We start from the raw sequence: 23,547 nt of genomic DNA on the forward strand, positions 1-23,547 counted from the left end.
CATAAAATACATCAGGAAGGATTTGGGAAGCAAAGCTGAAAATATATCCTTACTTTTGTATATGACTTAGAATACCATATGCATTTTTAATGGATATATGTCAAGAAAATGTCTTGGGGCCCTGGCTGGTATAGGTCAGTGGATTGAGCGTGGGTTGAGAACCAAAGGGTTGCCCGTTCAATTCCCAGTCAGGGCTCATGCCTAGATTGCGGGCCAGGTCCCCAGTGGGGGACATGGGAGGCATCCACACATTGATGTTTCTCTCCCTCCCTTCCCCTCACTCTAAAAATAAATAAATAAAATCTTTAAAAAGGAAAAAGAAACAGAAAATGTCTTGGAGAACAGCCATTAAAATAATCACAAGAATAAGAAGTTGGCACTGGAGTTAAAATAAAAAGGTTGGATTTTTGTTGCTGTTGTTTTTCTTTGGTTTTCATTTTTGTTTTTTAGCCTGGAAAGAGGATGGTTCGGGGGAAAGTAGAGAATAATTTCTGCATAATTTTCTGTCCATGAGACAAATATTCCCCACGTGCCTCTTTGGTCAGCGAGGTGCCGGGGCCAGAATGCCTAAGACAGGCCAACCTTGCCCTCGTGGGGTCATCGGGTGCTAACATAAATCTACTTACCGAATGCTGGAAAATCATCTAGTGAAGCTTGGAAGGGCTACATATAGAACGAATAGAAAAATCCATGCCAAAGAAACAGAAAAAGAAAAAAGAAAAAAACCCCTGCACAGTGCCCAGGACTAGAGAGGCCCCCAAGAGACACTTGGTGACTTTGTAAGCGTTGATATTCTTAACATGATATTAAAATGTCTGGAGGAAAAGTAAGCAAAGGACAGCCAGCAAATGGCCAACTGAATTATATCCAAATTAAAACACATGCAAACGTACATGCGCATTAAAATAAAACAATGCAGAGTTGCTGGGAAACCTTCAGAGTTGGAAGAGACTAGTGAGTGGAGACAAAAGAGAAGCCGAGATTAGAAATAGATTCCAATAAACCCACACAAGCTACGAAATGAGTGATTAGTGAGAACCAGGATATTGGAGGGAAAGAAAACCAATGCTTGAAAGTCGTTTATGGTCTGAGGGTCCCAGCGTATCAGCCCGCCTAGTCCCACCTGGGCTTTCTGTCCTGGAGGGCCACAGACCCGACTGCTCGGGACCCCCGTGGGGAGGCAGAAAAATGCCGAACTGAGTGTTGGGCACGCGGCCCAGCTGGGCTTTCTTATGTAACAATTGCCCGAGCTAGTTAGTATGAGAACTTGCGAAATAAAAGTGAAGAGTGGCCAAAACAAATATGAGGCCAGATTAAAGTCAGCTTGGCTGAGGCTGCTTCGACATGTGCATTTCATAAACATAGAGAAGAGTCATAAACTAGAAGACTGTGTTTTTGCCACAAATCCCATTTGTGATCGTTGTTTGCCCCATCTCTGTGACGTCATCTTCACTCTCAACAGCTCCGCATTCCACAAAGTCCACGGAGAGCAATGGACACAGCAAACCCAAACCAGCAAGAAGAGTCAGGGCCCCGGCACTGCGTGCTCTGAGCTTCTCGTAGGCACAGCACCGGTGTTCCCTTTCATGGCCCTTGTTGGATCTTTCTAGCAAACAGCTAGAACTCTCTCCCGTCTGGAAGTCAGGTACGTGTGGATCAGGTGGTGTGTTTGTTCAGCGCCCTGTGCTGTTGTTCCGAGCAGAAAGAGAGTGGGGACAGAACGCTCTGTCAAATAAACAATTGCCAAGGTCTTGGGCAAGAGAAACTGGGACAGGAAGCAGACAGTGGACTCCTTGCCCCAGGTAACTGCCTGATAAGGTAAACACGCCGCGTACAATGAGTTCCTGTCCTCCCGTGATAAATATTTATATGCTGAGCCTTGTATTTAAAAGCACTAAACCATTTCTCAGTCTGAACACTGACCTTTGGATACAAAACACGGGGCTAATTTTGCTGGTGATGTAATTAATTTTTGTGGCTCAGAGCTGTACTGGGAACAAGAGAAATTGTTGTTTTTGTGATTGTTTAAAAAGTGATTCAGCAGGTATGTGTAGCTTTCGGGTAACCCTGTCAGTTTACCCTCTGACACTTTCCTTAGTCACACGTAGAACTGAAGTCACACCGACGATTTGGGGAGGATGGTGGCCCGGCAGTCTGTCATAAGCAAACTCAGGTCCTCCTGACAGCACAGGAAGTAATGGATTCGGCTGTGGGTTTATGCACGGCCTTGTATTATTTCTCGGAGGGCGCCGAGGACCTTATTTCTAGGATATTGGGTTGGCATGGCCCAAAATTCCTGTGACCCAGACCTACTGAACTTTAACGTAAATAAAATGAGCAGGCAAACTTGCTGCTACAGTGAGCTGAATGAACCCCACCCACAACAAAAGTAAAAGGCAAACAACAAACAAGGACAGGTAATGTGTCACAGAATGGTACCGCCTTCTTCCCAGGTGGTGACCTGGGTCCTCCCTGTCACTTCCCCCTCTCACCCCCAGGGTTTGATGTATCTAAGACCTTATTGTTTCGCCCCTGAAATAGCCCAGACCCACACCCCAACCCCCACAGCTTTTTGCCAGTTCTCTGCCTTCCTCGGCTTGCTCTTGCCCAGGTGCCTCCAGGCACCGGCTCACGGAGCCCAGAGCAAGGCGTTCCCCAAAGTGGGGCTCCCAGGCTTCCAGTTCTCACGAAAAGGCCCCCTCTCCCATTCCACGACTGGGACCGGACTGCAGCCCGGACCCTCCCCCTGTGACCCGCCTGCACCGGGTCCTAGATGGTCCTTCCCGAACACCTTGGAGCCTTCCATCCACATCGCTCTGTGTTCACTGCTGCCCCCCGCCACCCCCCAAAGTGTGCGCTGAACCGCACACCTAAAAATGGTTCAAATGGTCAACTACATTTCACCACAATTAAAAAAAATAACTCATACATTTTTAATTAATTATTATTATTTTTTTTTAGAGAGAGGGAAAGGGAGGGAGAGAGAGGGAGAAAGACACCGATGTGAAAGAGAAACACCTATCAGCTGCCTTGCTGCCTCTCATCAGTGCCCCAACCTGGGGACCAAACCTGCAACCCAGTCACGCTCCCTGACCAGGAATCAAACCTGTGACCTTTCACTTTGGGAGACGATGCCCAGCCAACTGAGCCACACCCATCAGGGCAATTGTATGTTTTACACAATTGTAAAAATTGTATGTTTTAACAAGGTAATTGTAGCTCCCACGACGTGTTACTACTGTTCAGGAACTTTGGTTCAGTGACCAGTCCTCAGAATACCGTAAAATGGGTAGGAGTCTTCCCATCTCCCCCGGGAGCAACTGAAGGACTAGCTCAGGCTGTCAAACTCACTCAGGCTCACAGCCGAATTCTGAGCGCTCTGGTGCCTGGTCCTTAAAGCGGGTCCCTGCTGCGGGAGCCACAGCCGCAGGCCGGGGGCGTTGCAAAGAGAACATCCAGTTCCAAAAGCCTGAAGTATTTACCGTCCAGCTCCGGACTGGCGCCAGGCCCCCGCCGGGACATGGTGGGCGCTCCAGAAACGCTTGGTGGTTGGATGGCTGAGGGTCGATGGCAGCGCCACCCTATCTGCCAGATTTCACGATTCATCGTGTCATCAATGGGCCTTGATGTGTTAACCCCCCAGAGGCGCGAAGCTGATGACCTTGGACAAGACATTTGACCTTTCTGAGCTTTGGTTTCCTTTTCTATGAAATAAAAAGTTGAACCAGATGATTCCTGGCGGGGGAGAGGGGAGGTGTCTTCCTAATTCTAAAATCCTACAGCTACATCAGAACACCTGCTTACTAAGGACTCCCCACTTCTGCTTCACCCTCCTCCCGCTGGGGAGGAGGTAGAGGAGGGTATGTTTGTACAGCATTTAGACAAAGGGAAGAGAGCTTCCAGCCCGACAAACGAAAAATCTCATTTTCTCATTTTCAAGTGTTCTGCCTCCGGCTCGTGTGTCTTCATACTACAGCTTTTTATGTTTTGAAATGTAGTTCACAGCCCGGACCTGTTCCGAGAGGCCCCACAGCGCTTTTCGAAGTGGGGCTGTTTGGATAAAAACAGAAGAAAAAAAAATACAGTAATAGCTTTAGGCTGGCGTTGAAATAACTTGGAACTCCTACTCTAGGGGGAATTCTACGGAGCGAACACACAAAGGTTTCTCCCGTGTTTCAGTCTAGACTCTAGTGTGTGCGTAATCATTAACTTTTATTGCGGACACACCGGGCTTGACTGCGGAAACAAGGCGATCACTTGCTAGCTCTTCATCGGCTCTCCCCGGGCATGGAGCACGTCCAGATTTTGGACAGACACTTGCCTCGGGCCCTTTCCAGGTATTACACCCAGGAATGGCCATAAAATTGATATCCGGCACCAAACGCTCTCACCGCTGGACACACAATCACTTGGCTGGGAAACTGCGTTCTCGGGCTCGGACAAGAACCAAACCACAGGGAGTCTCATGTCCTGTTTGCTACCAGTGTTTTCACTTCTTTTATCCTTTTTTTGGTGGCGGTGACAGTCACCAGCATCAGAACTGTATTTTCTCTGCCCTCCGCCGTGGAGGACCGCTCCCGTGCGCTTTGACGGCCAGGGCTCTCCACCTCCGAGTCCCCTCCGCCACTCACCCCGGGGACTCTGGGATCCCTTTCCTCTCCCCAGCACCCAAATTTGTGTAACTGAAGAGGTTGTCTCAGGTGGAGCAGAAGTGAAACACCAACACCCGATGTTACCAATATAAACCGTCCCTGATTTTTCTAGAAAGTTAACCGAGCTTGGACGTTCGTGTTAGCTGTGATACTGGTTAGTGGTTCACAGAGAGAATGCTCATGGGTTGAATACAAGGGCATTGCATTTTTTTCTTTTTTGGAAAACAAAAACTTTTTATCATTAACGGCTTTATTGAGATGCGTAACTCACATACAGTAACATTTGCCCATTTAAGGTGGACAATTCTGTGGCTTTTAGTCTGTTCAGAGTTGTGCAGCCACGAGCACCATCAATTCTAAAATATTTTTATCCCCCTAGAGAGAAACGCTCCCCTCTTAGCCTTCCCCCACCCTTCCCTCCCCCCCACCCAGCCCCCCGGGGGCAACCGCTGTCTCAGTGGTCTACTTTCCGTCTCTGTGCATCTGCCTGTTCTGGGCGTTTCATGTAAACGCGGTCACACGGTAGGTGGTCCGTTGTGTCTGGCTCCTTTCACTCAGCGCCAAGTGTTCAAGGGTCGTTCCGCTGTCACATGTATCAGCACTTCATTCCTTCTCCAGCCAAGTAACACTCTGGCACAGGTGGCTCGTCCATTTACTGACTGGTAAGATGTTGAATTTTGGAACTGGAAGGGACATGGCAGATCCCCTAATGCCACCCTCGATTTTACAAAGAGAAGAGAGGCCCAGACAGGGGAAGTGACCTGTCCAAGGTGACATAGCCAGGCTCAGAGACCTGGCCCCAGAGCTTTGGTTTTTTAAACCACGACATGGTTGCCGCATAGTGAAAAGCATGGAAAAAAATCTAACGAACGTGCACGAACCCGTCACCCAGCCCTGAAGCCATCTTCCCATACTGGTATGTTATGTCATTTAAAGAATAAAATACCAAAGACACTTTCGAGGGTCTCTGTGTACTCCTCTCCCTGGTCCCTAGTCCTGGCCCCTCTCTCTCCAGAGAAAAATACTTGGCCAAATTTGTTCTTTCCATGCGCATTCTAATTCTCTCACGACAAACATCCTTATCTACACACGTGCATTCTATTCGCGCTGCGTCCCAACTTTATATAAACAGCATCAAACCGCATTCACGTATCATTCTGTAATTTGCTTTTTACAATGTTGTGCTTTTGAGATTTAGCCACGTTGATACATGTAGCCACGGTCTACTATATCCACTGCTTTACAGTATCTTCTTTTTTAATCCTCACCGAGGACATTTTTTCATTGCTTTTAGAGAGAGAGGAAGGAGGGAGAGAGAGAGGGAACACGAGAAATACCGAAATATCGATCTTAGAGAGAAACATCGATCGGTTGCCTTCTGGTATGTGCCCCAAGCAGGGATGAAGATCAAACCCGCAACCCAGGCGCGTGTCCTGACCAGGAATCAGACCTGCGACCTTGCGGTCCGCACGACGATGCTGCCCCCGACTGAGCCACACCGATGGGGGCTATAGCATCTGTTTGAGAAACATACCATCATGTATTCATCCCTGCACCCTGATGAGTATTTAGATCTGGGGTCGACAAACTTTTCCTATGGAGAGTCAGATTACAAGTGTCCTAGGCTTTGCAGGTCAAACATCCTGTCCCTCAGCTACCATGGCTGGACAGCGGCCTCGGACGGACGGCGTGACAGCCAAAGGGCGGGTCCCAGTAACAGTTCGCAGGAGCGGGCTGCCGGCCTGATTTTCATTTTCTCATTCAGGGCTCATTCGGGTTTCCCCTTGGGAACTCCCCGTTGCAGCCTTTGCCGGTTTCTCTTTCACTTCTCAGCTTGTGGGAGCGCTTGGTAAACTCTAAATGCTCCTCACCGGGCGATTACCGACTCCATTCATCTGTTTCAGTCTGTTGCTTGTGTCATCTCTCTGTTTTGGTTGTTTGAGGGACTGGAGTTTCTAACTTCAATCAGCTGTCAGTCTGTTCATTTATGGTTTGTACTTTCCGAGTCTTGGTGAAGAAATCCTTTCTTCACATAATCTTCCAAATGTTTCCACTTTTGCTTCTTACATTAAGCCCACCTGGAACTCACGCGTGTGTTTGGTATGAAGTAAAGTTAGTTATTTTTTCTGTAAGCGCCGTCAGTTGCTCACTCTCATTACTGACTAGTCCAGCCTTGCACTGCTGATCTGCTGCGGGGAGAAAACACATGCCTTTCTCCTCCCGCCCTCTGGGTTCTCCGCCGGGGCTCCGTAACGCAAGCCTAACAGGCAGAGATGCATTAAAACATGAATGTAAGTTCTATGTGACATAGGAGCGTCCCTAAGGAGAGGGGGACCCGGAGAAACAGTCACACCTCAGTGTTTTGTAGGAGGCCCGAGGGAGAGAGGAAAGCTGTGGGAAAACGTGGCAGGACAGAGGGGAATGAGCTCAGGGCGGTGAACTGGGGGCAATGGTGTGGCCCATTCCTTCTGACCCCTCTCCCTGACCCTCCGTCCTCCATCCCTCTGTCTTTGGAGAAGAGGCTGCTCCTTTCCTCCAGGGACTGGGATGCACCTCTCACAGGAGGATGTTATGACCTGCTTCAGGGGGAGGTTGGAGAGTCCTTCCTACACCAGCCATTTTTCAAGTGGCTTCAGTTTAAAATGCTCACCACGCCAGGGTGCCGTGTCCTGGGGAAGCGAGTCCTGAATGCTGTCACGACGGCGCCACCGCTACCACGTAAATATCGTCTCACACCTGTGGGTTCATTGTGGGACCCTGTTCCCAAAGTCTGTCTGCTTCTGGGCCAGCTCCAGGTGTTCCAATTTCTGCAAGTTCCTGACGAGCGAGTGCGGATGTTTAGAAGGGCACCCCCCCACACACACAACACACACACACACACTTTCCAGCTTGTCTTCGTTCTTCAAAATGGTCTTACCTAGCTTTGGTTGTTTGCTCTTCTGTCTAAACTGCAGGGTAAGCTTGTCAATTCCTCAGAATTCCTATGGGGCTTCTGATTGGTTCTACACTAAACTCAGGCACTCATCCTGGAGCGCACCAGCATCTATGAGACACTGACCGTTTCCACGAAGACGGCGTATGCCCCTCCCTCTCTTATGTGTCAATACGCACACTTTAAGTAATTTTTAAACTGTGTAATTGATGTTATAAGCTTTATAATTTTCTCCACAAATTTCTTACGCATCTTCTGTTATATTTATTCCTTGGTTATGTAAGTTCTCTTGCTCTTGTTAGTGGTAGTTTTAAAATTATAGTACTTCTGGTGTATAGGAATACACTTGAGTTTTATGTATTAATCTGAAATCCAGCAACCGTGATAAACTTAGTTCCAAAAAGTTTTTTAGTTCTAAAATTCCCTTGGATTTTTATGCGGATGTTCCTAATATCTGTGATCTATGACAGTTCTGTTTTTTTCTTCCCACCTGGCACCTTCTACTAATGTTTTCTGTTCTTAATGCACAAGCGAGGTCCTGGCTCCGTCACCTGCTTGGACGGAAGGGGTGTCGTGGGGCACTGCTGTCTCCTGCCTGCCATTGGAGGAACGTTTCTCATTTAACCTCTAAGTGTGGTATTTGCTGGAGGTTTTCAGCAGATGCCCCCGCCCTCCAACTAGGAAAGATCCTGCCCATTTCTAGTGAGCTGCGAGTCTCTACCCTGTTTCTAAAATAGTTTTTATTAATTAACATTTCATTATGGAAGTAAGATACACTCAGGGAAGCAGCAATGGATGATGAAAAGTAGAACGACCTTTCCCAGCCCCAGCCCTTCTCCTCAAAGCCACTGATATCTTCTTTCCTTGCAAAACTTTTCAATGAACACAACAAGCACATATTTTTATGCCCATCTTTTCCCACACACAGAGAGCACACTGTACATACCGTTCTATAGTCTGGGCTTTTCTAGTAAAATCTCTTGGATGTCATTCCATATCAGTACACATTGGTCCACTCTTTTCTGTGGCTGCATAGTATTCCACTGCATGGACACCCATGATTGGTCGAATCAATTCCCTGTTAAGAAACATTAAGGCTGTTTCCTTATTCGTCTATGAATCTGCTTGTTGGCTATTGCACATAATGCCTCAGTGAACACCCTCGGACACATGTCTTGGTACATTTCTGCAGGCACATTTGTAAATAAATAGGAAAGCTCCCCATTTTACACTCCATTGCCGACCCCTCAAACCCCTTTTCCTGAACACCCTGCTCTTCACTGGAGGAGACCCAGGAAGACTGTACTTGCTCCAGCCAAGATCCTCTAGGACCTATGGGGACCCTTTGCATCTCCTTCTTTCCCTGGCAAGAAGACAGACCGGGACGCGGAGAACAGACAGCCTGTCTTCGGGCACTTGTCCTGTGGACCCGCCGGTTCCTCTCGGCCTGGCTGAGTCTCTGCAGACTTTGGACCTAATTGTACACCCAGACTCACAGTATACCCTGCTCCTTCCTCCTCCGGGCCTGCCTACTCGGGTGCCTGGTACCTGAGGGCTCCTCCCCACCTTCACCCTGGTCTTGGACTTGGCTCTGACATCTGCTGGCTCTTCCTTAGGCCAAAGAACTCTCGGCTTCCCATCTGTGTCTTCTGCATCTGTGATACTTATTTTCTTCTTCTTACACTAACTGGCCTCCCCCTACCCCTTCCTGGACCCGCCTGATCATGGTCCCCTGCCTTTGCAAGGGGCCAGAATATACCGTCCCAAAATATGCCCCTTTGGTCTAAGAATCGTTTTGGACTGAAGGTAGATGAGAGAAGGCAGACACAGGACGGGCTCTCCGCCCTCCTTTTATCTGCCTGGAATTGGGGCGTAAACTCTCTGGTGAAGCTGTGCCCACCCCCCCACACTGGGACGGCAGCCCCTGTCATCGGAGATGGTTCCCAGGGGAGTCTGCAGGAACAAACTCTCGCCTGAACCCTAAGCAGCCCTTCTCTGCCGTCAGTTCCCCGACATACTTACCTTCCCACAGTTTCCTGCCCCTCGAAGCCCCTTTCCTTTCTCTGGGCATTTCCCCACAATATATTGCTTTTTGTTATAAGGCTATAGAAGTCCCCAATTTAAAAGGGGGTTTCACTTCTTTTCTGTGAAGTGCCCATGCACATAAATAAAAATAAAACCTCTGTGCCTTTTCTCCTATTAGTCTGTCTCTAGTCTGCCTAATTTTAATTTGCATGCCCCAGATTCAGACCCTAACAGGGTGGAGGAAAAGTGTTTCCTCCCCTATACATCCCATGCTCCCTTCACCACTGCGACTCGGGGCTGACTGAGCACGCCCCCACCCCGGAAAGGCGCCCCCTCTGTTGTGCACACACCACTAATTCTCTACCCTGCAGCCCGGGGGGGGGAGGGGTGTCTTTCACAGTGAAAGTCAGATCACGTCATTTCCTTTTTTAACCTTGTATGGCTTCTCAGCCCCTTAGAAAACACCCAGCACCACATAGGGCCCTGCCTCCTGCTCCTGGCTTCCAACCCGCCCCCCACCATGGGGACCTTCCAGCTGTCGCTCTTTCTCACGTGATGGCTCTGAATCTGCGCGGCTCACTTCATCCTCAACCCCTCACCACCCTGTGAGAAGTTGGCTCATTCCTTATCATTACCTCACACCTCCATTTTCTTCCTTTACCAGGAATTTGTCATGCCTCCCCCACGAGAACGAGAACGAGAACGTAATTGATTTGCCTTAAAGGAATTACCTGTCCCCATAACACTGTGTCCACCAATCTGCCCCACCTTCCGGGGGGGTGTGGCAAAAGCTTGGCCAATCAAACTGCCCGCTCTGGAATCTGACCCTTGGCCCCTGCAGCGCATTCACGTTTACAACAACGAAACGGCCGGGGCAGATCCATTTCCAAGGCGGTGCCCTGAACAGAACACGGCCCTTTGACGGCCTGTCCTAACTCTGCCCGCCCACCCCACCTCCCCTTGCTGCTGCCCCTCAGCCGCCCTTCACCAGCCCTACGTGTGCAGCTGTAACTTCTATGTTCTGAGCTTCCTGTGTCCTTCCCCCAGCCTCCCTTTCTCATCAGGTTAGCTGGCTGGGGTTCTGCCCTTTGCATGCAAAGAGCCCTGGCTGACTCTCTCCACCCTCCCTCGTGGTCCCCCTCCTGTGGCCAGCCTCACCCCACTTACCTGGTGCCCGGCTCTGTGGGCACACTCTAGCCCCCGTATCCAGGGTGTGGCACAAATAAGGCCCCTCTTTATGAGCTGGTGATCTATGCCAAATCTTTTATCACAAAGTCATAAGCATGCAATTCTGTAACATAACAATATCACGCTCAAGCACACCCTATGACATTTTAGGTGAAATGTTCAAACTGCCGTCCATCTCGTGCGAGATACTTACGTGCCCTACCAACCACGCTCAGTGATGTTACTTCTGCCGGATGGACCCAGTGCCTTCCACGAAAGAATAACAAAGGGTCTTCATCGGGAGCAAGGGCATCCTGAAAGGACTAGAAGGGAGGTGTTGGGAGCCGGGTGCAAATGAGAGCTAGCAATGGCATCCTCCACCTTCATTTTGTTTCTGCTGCTTCCTTTGGCACGGACACGTGGCTTCCGGGAGGCGTCTGGGAGACAGGAGCGCAGCGCCTGTCCCGTAAATCACGCGGGACCAAACGACCCGGCCGCCCCACCGTCGTGGGTTAGACCACTGGTGAGTGGGCACAGTGTTCACCTCTTTTCATGAACGGGGAGGGTGTGCTTGATGAGGGAGAGGCACAGTTCGGCATCCACTCAACTTCCCAGTAATTTTCTCAGTGCCGGCGACCCTAGGTTTCACCTCTTGCTGTGACCCCGGAGCTTCCTCTTTTCAACACTGGCCTTCTGCTTCTCTCCGGTGAAAATGGGGGGTGTCGCCAACTTGCCCTTCTGGATAGGAAACAGACACGCACACAAATGGGGCACGGAGCCTCCATGAGGGAAGGCAGCTCCACCCTGGCCTTCGCCACCCCCGAGTGGGAATGCAGTAAATACCTGTCGAGTGACTGGATTCGATGACTTAGACATTTTTACAAAAAGGCTAACTTTGAAATAAAGCAAATTCTTTTTTCTTGTCACAGACATAAAATCTTGGGGCTGCAACATGCCCTCCAAGTGCCCATCAGAAGCTGAATTTCCTTTAGCGTCTTGGCTGTCTGCACGGCTCTGGGTCGGGCCCACTTTTCCTTACATTAAGCCAAAGACCACAATGGAGGTATAGACAAAACGAACCTACACTCACACACTCACACAGTTAGAAGCATTCTACCCTTTTCTCAGGGACAACCGCTGCCACCACGGCCACACCCTGGTCTTACCGTTGAAATCTCGCCCCCACTGACTCTCCTCATTTCAACAGCCACTCCAGCCTCCCCACCGAAGACCCCTCCACCTGTTCTCTAAGAGAGTGGGAGACCCAGGGCTCCACACTTGGAAGGTCTCGGGGAGTAGCTAGACTTTCTTCTCCCCCACCCCCATTCCGGGTTTGGAGGAATCGGACTCGGTCCACGCTGGATTGCAGGGCTGGTTCCCCTCAGAGAGGGCAGACTGGGGCCCAGACCGTCTCTGCCCACTTTAGCCCCACGTCCCCGGCGCCTCACAGGGTCCCTGCAGAGCACAGGTGCTCCAGACCTTGGCTGAATGAATGAATGAATGAGTGAGTGAATGAATGAATGATTTCTGGGAACTCTTCCTCTTGGAGAAGCCAAAACTGGCCACGAGCTAGTTGTCTTCCCTCCGGACCCAGGAACCAGTTTGTGCTGGCTGCTCTGAGGAGGCTCATGGCCGTTCCCCTTCCTGGGAACTGTTGTCTTGGTGTCCTGGATGGGAGTGGAACCCCCAGACGGATTCGGTCCTCCTTGGCTGTGAGACTCTGAGGTGCCTGCTTTGGAGCTGTGCATGGCGCGCACAGGCAGGAAGGATGATCACAGCGCCACGATGGCCACGGTGAGGAGGAGGACGGGCGCATGGCAGAGGTGAAGGTGGGGATGCCAGGAGGGGGACTCTGGCTACCACTGAGCTAAAGTGCATTTACTTCCCAGGCTCTGGCACGCCCCCACTCCTATCCTGAGGAAGCTTTGAGCCACTTCCTCCTCACCCTGCCACAGCTGCTCCCCCCAGGGTCAGGAATAAAGGCTCAGCTCCATCCGCAGGTGACCCAGGTGACAACCACTTGGCACAGCCAGGAAGGAGAGCAGCCAGGCAGGGAATCACCTGGCATTTGGGAAGAAAATCCCCCGAGGAAGAAAAGCATCCACACTCATTTCCTTTGCAGCTTGTAAACCTCTGCAGTCAGCATCCCTTGTCCGTTTGCTTCCAGGCTCAGGAAATGGATATTTTTGTGGAGTGCTGGGGAGTATACAAATATTTATTTATCATATAATAAAATCGTATAGGTCAGATTAAATCATAAGACCGCTCATCTTAATTAATCTAATTAGATAATACTGTAGAAAGGAAAAAACTTTCCTCCTTTCTCTTGGGATCTGCCTCTGGGGCCTGTGAATTAGACTAACAAAAGACATATAAGCAGGAGAAAAGGCATTTTATTTTAATTTTAACATGCAAAGAAGCCTTTAAAGAAAAGAAATAAAGATCCAAAGAAACAGTTAAACTTGGGGGGAAGAGCTTATATACCAATTTAACAAAGGGCCGTAAGTTTCTGAGAAGTGAGGAGAAGAAGGAAAAGAGGTTTGGGCTTCTGGAGGTAGCCAGTTGCGGGAAGGTGAATATATTGAAGAAACCAATGGAAGAGAGGGCTCTTTATACGGTTTGGCTCATGCAGACTCACCTCGGCTCCACCTGTCTCCTGCGATGAAGACTGACTGACCTCTTCCGGGCATGCGCGGGGCCACCTCCGTAAGGGAAATGTATGATCTACTTTCAGGCAAAGGGCGGCAGGTGCTTTCCCTGGGTTTTCTCACCCACCTTTAGCCCAAAGCAATCCTTATGCCCCCGTGGCATATTTTGGGGTGACATATTTTGATGCCCCATCAATGTTTTAAAGAAATTTAGTTATAGTACCCTCAAAAATTGTATAGAAACCCCGAGCAGAGCAAAATAGGGTCTTGCCTGCTGGAGACACTGGCTCCTTTATTTGGGGAACAGCGAAGAATCATTTAAATCGACACTGAATTACTGATGTAGAAATGAGGGCTTCTAAAACCTTGACAAACATGTTTTACATAATTTAAATGTTTTCCCTTTGATCTTTCTTGCTCAGCAAAACTTCATTTACAATGTGCATGTAAATCATTACAAACTTCAAACTGGTGAAGTTGAAATAAATTATGGTTCATTATTTATCAGCATATTCTTCCTCTGAAACCTTATTTCTAGGTTTCCTAAAAAGCGCAGTGTAAGAACACCCATGAATGGGGGTGACAGAGTTCCCTGACCTTTGGGTACCTTTGCCCATCTCCCCCCTACTCCGCCAGTCAGCTCTGCCGGCTGGTCAGTCTCAGAACTCAGCCCCGGGGCCTGGGCTCTTGCCAGCTCATTTTGGCACCGGTGCCTCTTTGATTGTGCACAGCGCGGGAAAGAAAGGAGTGTAGCTCTGGGCAGAAAGTGTTAACTCCCCACCCGGCCACCTTCTGCACTGACTTCAGACCAACACCTTCTGCAGGCTCAGACTGACACCCCTTCATGTCTGGGAACACGATGGGAGATGCTCACTTGGAATGCTCCCTTCAAAAAGCCCCATGTTTTTGCAAAATTACATTTTAAACATACCCTTCCTATCGCCCGAAGTACAATGGTAAGAAAATGGAAGGTATTAGGCCAAAATGACCTATAAATCCGAGAGTTATACCTACTGTAACATTAGAAGTGCTTTTTGCTCTTAGGAGTTCTGTGATTTTCATAACTATTCTATAAATAACTTTAATTTTTTAGGAAAAAAACCCAAACTTTCAGTAAGCAGCCAGGGCGCAAATTAGGACGGGAAGATTAAACACCCGATGCTAGAGATCGGCCAGCCCGCTCGGTCTCCAGGCAGGGGCTGTGAAGCCCCAGAAGCACGAGGCCATTAAAGGGGTTCAGGACAAGGCTGGTCTTAGCTGAAGCTCCCCCAGCCAAGACCTCCCCCCGACCGGCCACCCACCCAGGAGACCAATTTCAGCAGTAAGTCTTTCTGCCTCAACGCTCCCTTTTAAGGGTTCTCCTGCCCTTTGCACGTCCATACAGCAGGGTGCCCCCCAGCTGCTTGCTGGAGAGCAGCACCCCCTCCCCCTGGTCACCGGGAATTGCAGACTCTGCCTCAGACTGTGCGTCTGTCTGCAATGCCTCCGCTCCCACCCACAGACTCATTGGCTGGAAACAGTAAAAGCAAAATCGAGCAAAAGGGCATGACCTGCTGATCCTTTTTAAACACAACTGCTAGGCACATGGGGTTTTACCGACTAGAGCCTAATGGGGTGATTTCAGCCAAATCCACACTGTTTCAGAATACACGTGTATAAACATAAAATGAATTCAAAAGGCCCTGACTCATGAGAGAAATGGACCATCCAGCTGGTCCAGGCGAAAGTGAACGATCCAAGGTGGGGTTTATTCCGCGCTGCGCTGAGCTGGAGGCAAGGCGAGCAAAGATTACCCTGCCAGGCTCGGCCAGGCCCCAACAAGCCAGTCACTAGGTAAAGGCATCAAACACTCAAGTCCAAAGGCACAGTTTTGCCTGAAAGTGTTTTCCAGGCCTGGAAGTACACGCCCTCCCTGGGCAACCCCTGGGAAATTTCTGTAAGTCACTGTGGTTAATACACGTGAGGAGGCAGCGTGCGGCCGCTCAGAAATCCCCTGGGTTCGACACCCCTTGTCTTTTTCACTTTTCCCAAGTGGCTCCTTCCTTGGCAGAGGGCACAGGACACCCTATATCAGGGTGCAGGAGAGGCGGCAGCTCCGCCAGCCAACTCCACCCCACCTTACTTGGGGTAATGTGGTACCACAAAGGAAACTGTCGCTGTGAAGTGGGGCTCCAGGTCCCCCGCAGTGAGCCTGGAGGAAAGGAGACAAGTTTCGGAGGATGTGTGTCTGAGCTCAGGATGAATCAAAGGCTCAGTCACCTTCTTCAAAAGTGTGATATGGCTGTGACCTCACAGGGGAACTACGTAAGGGGGAGGAGGAAAATCTGATTTTGCACCTGGGGTCGGGGGAGGGCTTGCGGAAGTTAAAGTGCCTGGCCGGAGGATGGGGAGCCCACATGACTGTTTGCCTTCTCCGGGTGGTGTTGGGTGGGTGCCTCAGGCCGTCTAGCTCTGGACTTGGCCAGTCCTGTCCTGGGGCTCCCTTGGGCCATAGGACATTGTGCCGGGCCTGTGGGGGGAGCGCCAAGACTCAGCCCGTTCTGCCGCTGCTGGGACCAGCCCTTGGCGAAGCTCAAGTTCAGGAGCTCAGAGAAAACAAGCCCCGGCTCCCAACACGCCAGCGGATTTCTTCCAGGCACAAGCGCAAGGGGGTCGAGGTGCCACCGCACCAGTGCTCTCTCGAAAAATCCTACACGCGGAAAAATCACTCGGATCGCTGTCATCACCGAGCTGGCTCCAGGGCGAGGACAGCCCCCGCCGAGCCCACTTCCTGCGCCCGCAGCGCCCCCACAGCGCCTGACTCACCGCGCGCCTTAAAGGGGCGACGCTTCTGGGGGGCCACCCGGCGCAGGCCATTGTCACGGAGCTAGGGGCCCCAACCCCTATTCCACTCCGAGGCTGATCCCTGGGCTCGGTCCTGCATTTTCACCCTGACCGGGCCGCCCTCCCTCTTCCTCCCCCCCTTCCTCAGCCTCCCCTCCAGTTGTTTCAGCCCTAAAATAGTCTCCAGCACCCACTCTTCCCCTTCTTAAGAAAATCCCACCCCTCCGTGCCTGCGCCCTCCCTTCCCTTCCCGCAAACCCCTGGAGCTCAGTTTGCACGGGCTCACCCACCACTGTCTGGCTTGCATCCTGTGCTCGCCTCAAAAGCACCGTTTAAACAGGAGGATTTTTATATCATCTCAACCTTAAAGAAGGTGCTGCAAGACTTCGGCAAGGAACTCCTCCAGCCCTCTGCCCGGAGTCACCAGTTCTGAACTTTTTGCCATGTTTGCTTTATCGTTTTATTTAAGTATGTGTAGGTATGTACGTGGGCATATGTAATATATACCCATGAACACATTTTACATGTGTGCATTACATATATTCATTTTATGTATGTGTGTGTGTGTGCATATGTGCACACGTATTTGTTCCCCAAACCATCTGCAAGTCAACTTCGGACTCCACGTTTCTTTCTCTCCGCAGGCTTGGCTGTGTTTTCACCAAGGACAAGGGCAAGGACGTTCAGGGCACAGTCAACAATAAACAAAAGGCTCCCTTAAGGACACCCAGGGACCTCCGAGCCGCCCAGTGCAATGGTCTGCTTGACCCTTCTGTCCCTGATCTCCCCGTCGCTCCACCCTCTCTCCTCCGACTCTCCCCTTTCTCTGCTCCTCTCCTGCCTCCACTCACAGGTGGGTCCCCCCAGGATGCTGCCTTCTGTCTCATTTCCCAGCCCCTCCATGGAGGCAGCCACAACTCCCCTGGGGCAGCCGTCACCACGCCCCACGAACAGGGACACTCCATCCTCCGCCTCCTTCCCAACACCTCCCCGCCATCACCCACAGTTTTCCAGGAACCGCTACGTGAATCCCTCGCCATCCTTCCACACGTTATTGTGAACCAGATGTCGAAAACCTGAGGTCACAGCCCCTGCACACTCACCTTTGAATTCTGCCCCATCAGACCCTCACCCCCTTATTGGCCCCTGCCCCCCCCACCCGCTCCCTGCACGCCCACTGTCTCATCTACCTCCTGCGCCCTGTGAAGTCCACCTGGGTCAGGCCCCTGGGCTCCCTTGCCTGTCAGCTGGACTTCCCACCCACAGCCCTCTGCCCGTGTAGGTGTTCACAACAAGCCTCCCCAAAGTGTGCACCTTGGCACGTGAAGGATTTTGAGCTGAAGGCAATTGAGATGCTGGGCTCCCGAGACACTTACACTCCTCCCTGACAGAATTTAAACCAGGAGCCTTGCCCATAATAAGAGTTATCACCATAAATAACCTTTTTTTTGACCTAATTAATGAACATCTGCTCTTCTTACTGTCTTTTCTGTCTTCCGAAGCCCCAAGGTGACTCTCAGCTCAGAAGATCACATCCACCCGTTTCCCTTCCATCTCAGGGACGCGGGGTCTCCGACTCCCTCCTGTAAGTGGCGTTTCCACGCGTGCCCATGGAACTACATGTGGTTATGTTCCCGCTAATCTGTTTCAGATTTAATGATGAGACATCCTGTCCCCACACTGCTGTGAGAGCCATCTTTGATGTGACACGGTCCCTGTCTTCACGGAAACCACTGCCCCCAAGGACCTTCCACTGGCTTCAAAGAGCGGATTCTTGGGTGCCTGGAAAAAATATTCAAATGTTAGGAGAGGAGGGAGCATTTTCTGAGAAAAGGGTGATACTTCTCATCAAATTTCTAAAAGACTGTGTGACCTCTCTCCCAAAAGAAAAGAAGCAAGTGGCCTGTGTGCTAAAGTTCACGTTCCTTAAGGGAGCTCAGACCATGTACTTCTAGCTCAATCCAGCATTCCCCAGGCAGTTCCCTGCAGCCCGCAGCCCACAGCCCGCAGCCCGGCTCAGCAATTCCCGGAATTGCTGGTCACAGGACTGACCTGAGGCACTGGGTAAACACTCAGACTCCTTGGCCCAGACCCTGTAGCTTCTGATTCAGAAGACCTGAGTGGAGGTACCGGGTAGGAGTGGCGGGGGCCCCAGAAATCTATATTAACACACAAGAGGCTCCAATGCAGAGCCGTGGGGCTAGGACGGGCCGAGGCCTTCCTCCAGACGTTTGCGCACACTGTAGCCCCTCTTCCCGGGGTCTGCACCCACCCCACCACCCACACATTCCTGTGCATCCTCCAGTGTCCGAGTCAAACCTCATCACCGTGGGCGAGGCCGTCCCCAGTAACAGAGAGCCCTGGATGCGACGACTCCCCTGAGAGAGCCTGTTCTCTCCCCCTTCCCTGTGGCAGCCAGGTGCGGGGGGGGGCTGGAGAGCAGGCCCACTCCCCTCACTCACCCTTCCTTATTTCTGTCCGGATCCAGGGCCCTGCCCCCCTCACTGGGGTTGAAACCAGGTCCCTGCCCAGCCGGTGCATCCACAGCAGGGGTCATGCCCAGTGCCCTCTGGCCCTGCCAGAACTTGCACGCCTGACTGGAGCTCCCGTCAGCCAGGACTTGGTCACACGGCCCTGCCAGCTGCAAGGGAGGCTGGGAAATGTCATTTCTAGCAGGGTGGTCCTGGGCCCACTGCCCACAGTCACCTGCCCCAGTAGAAATACTTGCTGTGTGCTCTGTGAGAACACAAAGTTCTTGGGCACTTACTACATGCCAGGCATCACGGTGGCCATTCTCTGCCATCATCCTTTTAATCTTCACTGTACTAGACTGATGCTGAGACGGCTGGGACACGGGTCACCCCAGCGGCCTCCCCAAGGCATGGGAGGTCCTCTTTCCTGGGGCACCAACTTAGGTTTCCACGTCTGCCTTCCCCACAGTGTACGTGCTTAATAAATGTTACACTAAGCGCTGAATCCAAGTGGGATTATGCAATTAGACTGGGAGAGTTGGGCAACATCACTTCACTGGGGCACCTCATTGGCTGCTTTTGCCCATCTCCCTGGTTCCTGAGCAATAATTAGCTCTTGATCCCAGCAAGAGGTCTGGCAGAGTCCGGATGCCATCCCCCATCCCCAGGGATGCTGTGATGGATAAATGAGTCCCAGGAGCCTCGTGACCCTGAAATGTGGTACTTCTCCACCTCAGCCACAGTGATTTTCGTCGATGATAATCCAGAGTGTTCCTTCTTCCAGCCACCGCATCTGTGCTAAGGGCCTCCCTGTCTGGGTCCTCTGCACCTGCCGAGCACCTGGTCACAGCCGCAGGAGGCCCCTGCTCTCAGGAGTGAGCATCCTGGGAGGAAGCGATAGGTAAACACATCAACAAGAAAGTCATCAACAGCTCTGACAGAGTTGGGAAGGAGGAAGAAGATAAAATAGGACCAGATGAGACCTGTGTGTCTGAGGCCAGGGAAGGTGTCCCCAAGGAGTGACAACTAAGTGGAGGCCCGAATGAGAGACAGGAGACAGGACAGCCAGGCAGAGCTTTCCCGGCAGAGAAGACACACTTCCAGTTTTATTTGAAGCCAATGGCTGACACTGATGATTCAACTTCTCCTGAAATCCCCCCTCTAGCCCAGGGGCAGCCAGGTGGCCAGAGCAGAGCGGGCAAGGAGAGAGATGGGAACCAGGACGGCCCGCTGGCACTGAGCGGGGTTGGCGCCTGTTGCAACAGTCACACCAGCCACGAGCAGGGCAGGGATGCGGTTCCATTGGGGTCATTCTGTTTGGACAGTTATCCCAGCTGCTGTGTTGAAGGAGGATTTTGGAGGGCCGAGTGGAAGCAGGGCACACGATGAGAAGCTACTTGAATGGATCTCCATTTTGACGGCAGCTTGGACCAGGGTGACGGCAGCGGAGACAGAGAGGCGGCCGGTCTGCGTTTCACAGGTAGCCCACCGGTGCTGCTGCAAAGGCTGCTCTCTAATAGCTCCCACTTCCTCATCTCCCGTGGAATGAGCACCCACTCATTCCTTCCCCAGGGGTAAAGGAATCACAACACGGGGACTTTATGGCACCAGTGTGATCCCACCCCCACCCCGGGCGCTAGAAGGCTGTGTTTCATCTTCAACTTCGAAGATTCTACGCCTGGCTGGCTCCTCCTGTTGGCCTTAATCACTTCTGGGTAGTAGGTGTCCCTGAAGCTAACCGTGGATGTTGTCGTCGCCTTCGTCAGGCTCAGTCCCACTGGGAAGACAGGGAAGGAAAAAATAAAGACACGAATAAATCTAAACTGATTCCTGCGAGGGAGGTGCAGGAGGGGGGCTCTGACCATACCCCCCAAGAGCAGTCAAGGCAGGCTCCGCGGAGCTGACCGGAAGGAAGAAGGGGCAGGGCAGAGAGCATGTGCATCGGTAGCATGTGCAAAGGCTCTGGGGCAGGAGGGTCAGGTTCCTTCCAGGAATTTGTACTGAGCAGATAGCCAGGAAGGCAGGGTGGGGACGAGTCTGGGTGGGTTGGTTGGTTTGCAGGGGAAGCCGGAGACATTCCTTAATGATCCCTGGGTCATCTGTGAGGGTGAGGAAGCAGGTCAGAGGCTTGGAGAGCCCAGAGGGTTTGAAAGAGGCATTAAAACAACAACAACAAAAAAAACCCCCAGCATTTCCCAAACTATCCCTGGTTTGGGGAAAAGGTATGTCATTGAAAATGCATATTTTCACATAGAGACGTTAAGTTTTATTTGAAGCCAACAGTCAACACTGATGATCCCACTTCTCCTGAAATCTCTCCTTTAGCCCAGGAAAGAGCAAGTAAAATCAGTCTCGCATTTATAAGCAGCTGTGGCTCTGACATTCCTGGACAGGATTCTTGAGTCCCACATAAGGAGAGGGGACATCCAAGTCAAAACAGGCAAGGGAGGTTAGGGTGGTATGAGACGTGGAGGAACCAAAGAATGTGCAAGGGCGACCCATGGACATGAACTAAGGGAGGGGAATGCCGGTGGGGGGTTCAGGGCAGAGGGGGCTATAAAGGGGTAACAGCATTCAGGATATGCGGGGGGAACTCTCTCCGCGTGAGTTCTGAACTTCGCCTCCTTCACCCTTCCTTCTGCATCTGTTTCTTTCCATTTTAAAGAGTATTTACAAGTAAATATTTCTTCCCAAGCAGTCCATTTTTACTGTACAAAACAAAAAACCCTAGAAAATACAGATGATTAAAAAGAAAAATCAGCAGGTAGCTTGGCTGGTTGGAGCATCGTCCCAGTACGAGATCAGTCCCCTGTCAGGGCACACGCAGGAAGCAACCGATGAGTGTGCGCGGAAGTGGAGCACCGGACTGGGGTCTCTCTCTCTCCCCGCCCCCACTGCCTCTCCCTCTCTAAAATCAATAAATTTAAAAAATTTAATTTTAAAAAAAGATTAAAGTCACGAAGCATTTTAGCATACATCCTTCCAACTCCGGCCTCCAAGCGCCACCTGTTACCCTGGCCGGGTGGCCTCCCCATCACGCTCGGTGCGGCCTCTGCCCACCATTTAGCACAATCAAATAAGTGTTTGCATTTGTACTTCTCTAAAAAGCTGAGTTGTTTAATGAATGCATTATATAAATGTATTTTTCTGACCAACATGAGACCAAATTGGTAGCTAATGGGTTTTTTTGTTTGTTTAATTTTACAGTTAAGGCTGAAACTTTTTTTAAAAGATTGTATTTATTTATAGAGAGAAGAAAAGGGAGGGAGAAAGTGAGGGAGAGAAACACTGATTATGAGAAATACATTGATTGGTTGCCTCCTGCCTGCCCCCAACCGAGGACCTGGCCTGCGGCCCAGGCATGTGCCCTGACTGGGAATCGAACTGGTGACCCTTTGGTTTGCAGGCTGGCACCCGATCCACTGAGCCACACACACTCGCCAGGGCCAATTGGTAGATAAGGTTTTATAGTGTATTTTTCTGGGGTGTCAGTATGTTGTGAACAACCCTTACACACCCACGCCAACTGTGTGGTCCCTCCGGATGCCGCCTGGGCACTGACCCCAACCGTCCGGCTGAGCCGAAAGGTATGTCGGTCTTTCGTTACTGGACGTTGAAGGACGTATTCACAGAGTCTGCCTTAGATACCTTCACACGTCTCTGCCCGCTTGTTTTTCGTCTAAAAACGGAATTAAGAATATGCCAGATTTAAGATTATGCCAGATGCTGGGTCTAAGAATATGCCAGATTTCCAGCTTTTGATGGACGTTGGCAAACTCTCTTCCAAAAGTCTACCGATTTACAGGTCCATTCCTCTGCTTTGTTAAAAATGCTTTGTCCTGTTGCAGACCCAGTGCATATTAACGACTGACAGACGCAGGTAAGCCAGCAAATGCAGGAAGCGGGGGGGCCCACAGGTCCCCCTTGCAGCTTTGTGCTGCCTCCGGGGTGAACGCTCCCCATATCTGCCCAGGGGGGTGCCTCGGTCAGACTTCAGGGGGACCCCCTAGCTGCGTGGCTTCAGGCAAGTTCCTTAATGTCTGTGGGCTCCTGTGTCCTCACTTAGAAACTGATGGTGGCAATAGCAGCGTGTCACAGGCTGTCTCATTGTCATGAGGGCGCGTGGCAAGCATCAGCCCCGTGCCCGGCCAGGCTCCTCCGACTCTGTACCCCCCACCCCACCCTGAGCTCACTGGTACAGAAAGCTTCCCCTGCTCCCCATATGCCTGTCCCCACCTCAGTCACTGTCATCTGTCCTCTGAGGCACCCAGGCAACTAGAACACCTCCTTCCCCTCCCACCGTTAACTGGCTTTCAGGTGTTCTGTTTTCTACCGTACAGAGTGTGGCTGAAATCCCAGGCCTGCTGCCTCACCCTGCACGGGCACGGGCCATTCCCTCCCTTCTCCGAGCCTCAGTTTCTGCATCTGTAAGATGGGGTGATAGTAGACCAGCCACTTAGGGCTCTGGGTAGAGTGAGATGGCCCACCTAGGTGCTCTGTGCCATGCCCGGCGCAGGGGAGCTGTGATCGGCACAGGGGCCATGGCGACCTATCCCACACACTCCCGCCTTTGCTGCGCTTCCAGCCCAGCTCCAGTTCCCCCGCACAGCCACACTGGTCCTAACCGGTCCTGCATCAGGCTCCCTCAGGCCAAATATCAACGTGCAGCCCCGGCACGTCTGGAGCTTGCCACTGTGCTGGACTCTCGATGGCTCACAACCACCTGCAAACTAAAGCCTGAACCGTCCAAGCATGTCGGCCTGGTCCCTCCTCTGCCTGCGCCCCACCCACCGGCTTCCTCCTGCCTCCCCCGTGCTGCGTCAACTGCC

At 51.4% G+C, this 23,547-nt stretch overlaps 1 long non-coding RNA gene across 3 annotated transcripts; it reads right to left on the minus strand.

Moving 5' to 3' along the window:
• Nucleotides 1-5,095: 5,095 nt before the first annotated feature.
• Nucleotides 5,096-13,710, minus strand: LOC123479153 (uncharacterized). Of its 3 annotated transcripts, XR_006654690.2 has the most exons (6): nt 13,415-13,710; nt 12,838-12,972; nt 10,991-11,514; nt 8,531-8,662; nt 7,303-7,469; nt 5,096-6,912 (listed from the first exon to the last, which is right to left on the minus strand). It is a non-coding gene; the product is annotated as an uncharacterized lncRNA (long non-coding RNA). The 3 variants fall into 3 exon arrangements; XR_006654688.2 differs by lacking the exons at nt 10,991-11,514; nt 12,838-12,972; nt 13,415-13,710 and adding an exon at nt 10,245-10,367; XR_006654689.2 differs by lacking the exons at nt 10,991-11,514; nt 12,838-12,972; nt 13,415-13,710 and adding an exon at nt 8,965-9,902.
• Nucleotides 13,711-23,547: the final 9,837 nt, after the last annotated feature.

This window comes from Desmodus rotundus, chromosome 3, assembly GCF_022682495.2.
Source record: "Desmodus rotundus isolate HL8 chromosome 3, HLdesRot8A.1, whole genome shotgun sequence".
Lineage (NCBI taxonomy): Eukaryota > Metazoa > Chordata > Mammalia > Chiroptera > Phyllostomidae > Desmodus > Desmodus rotundus.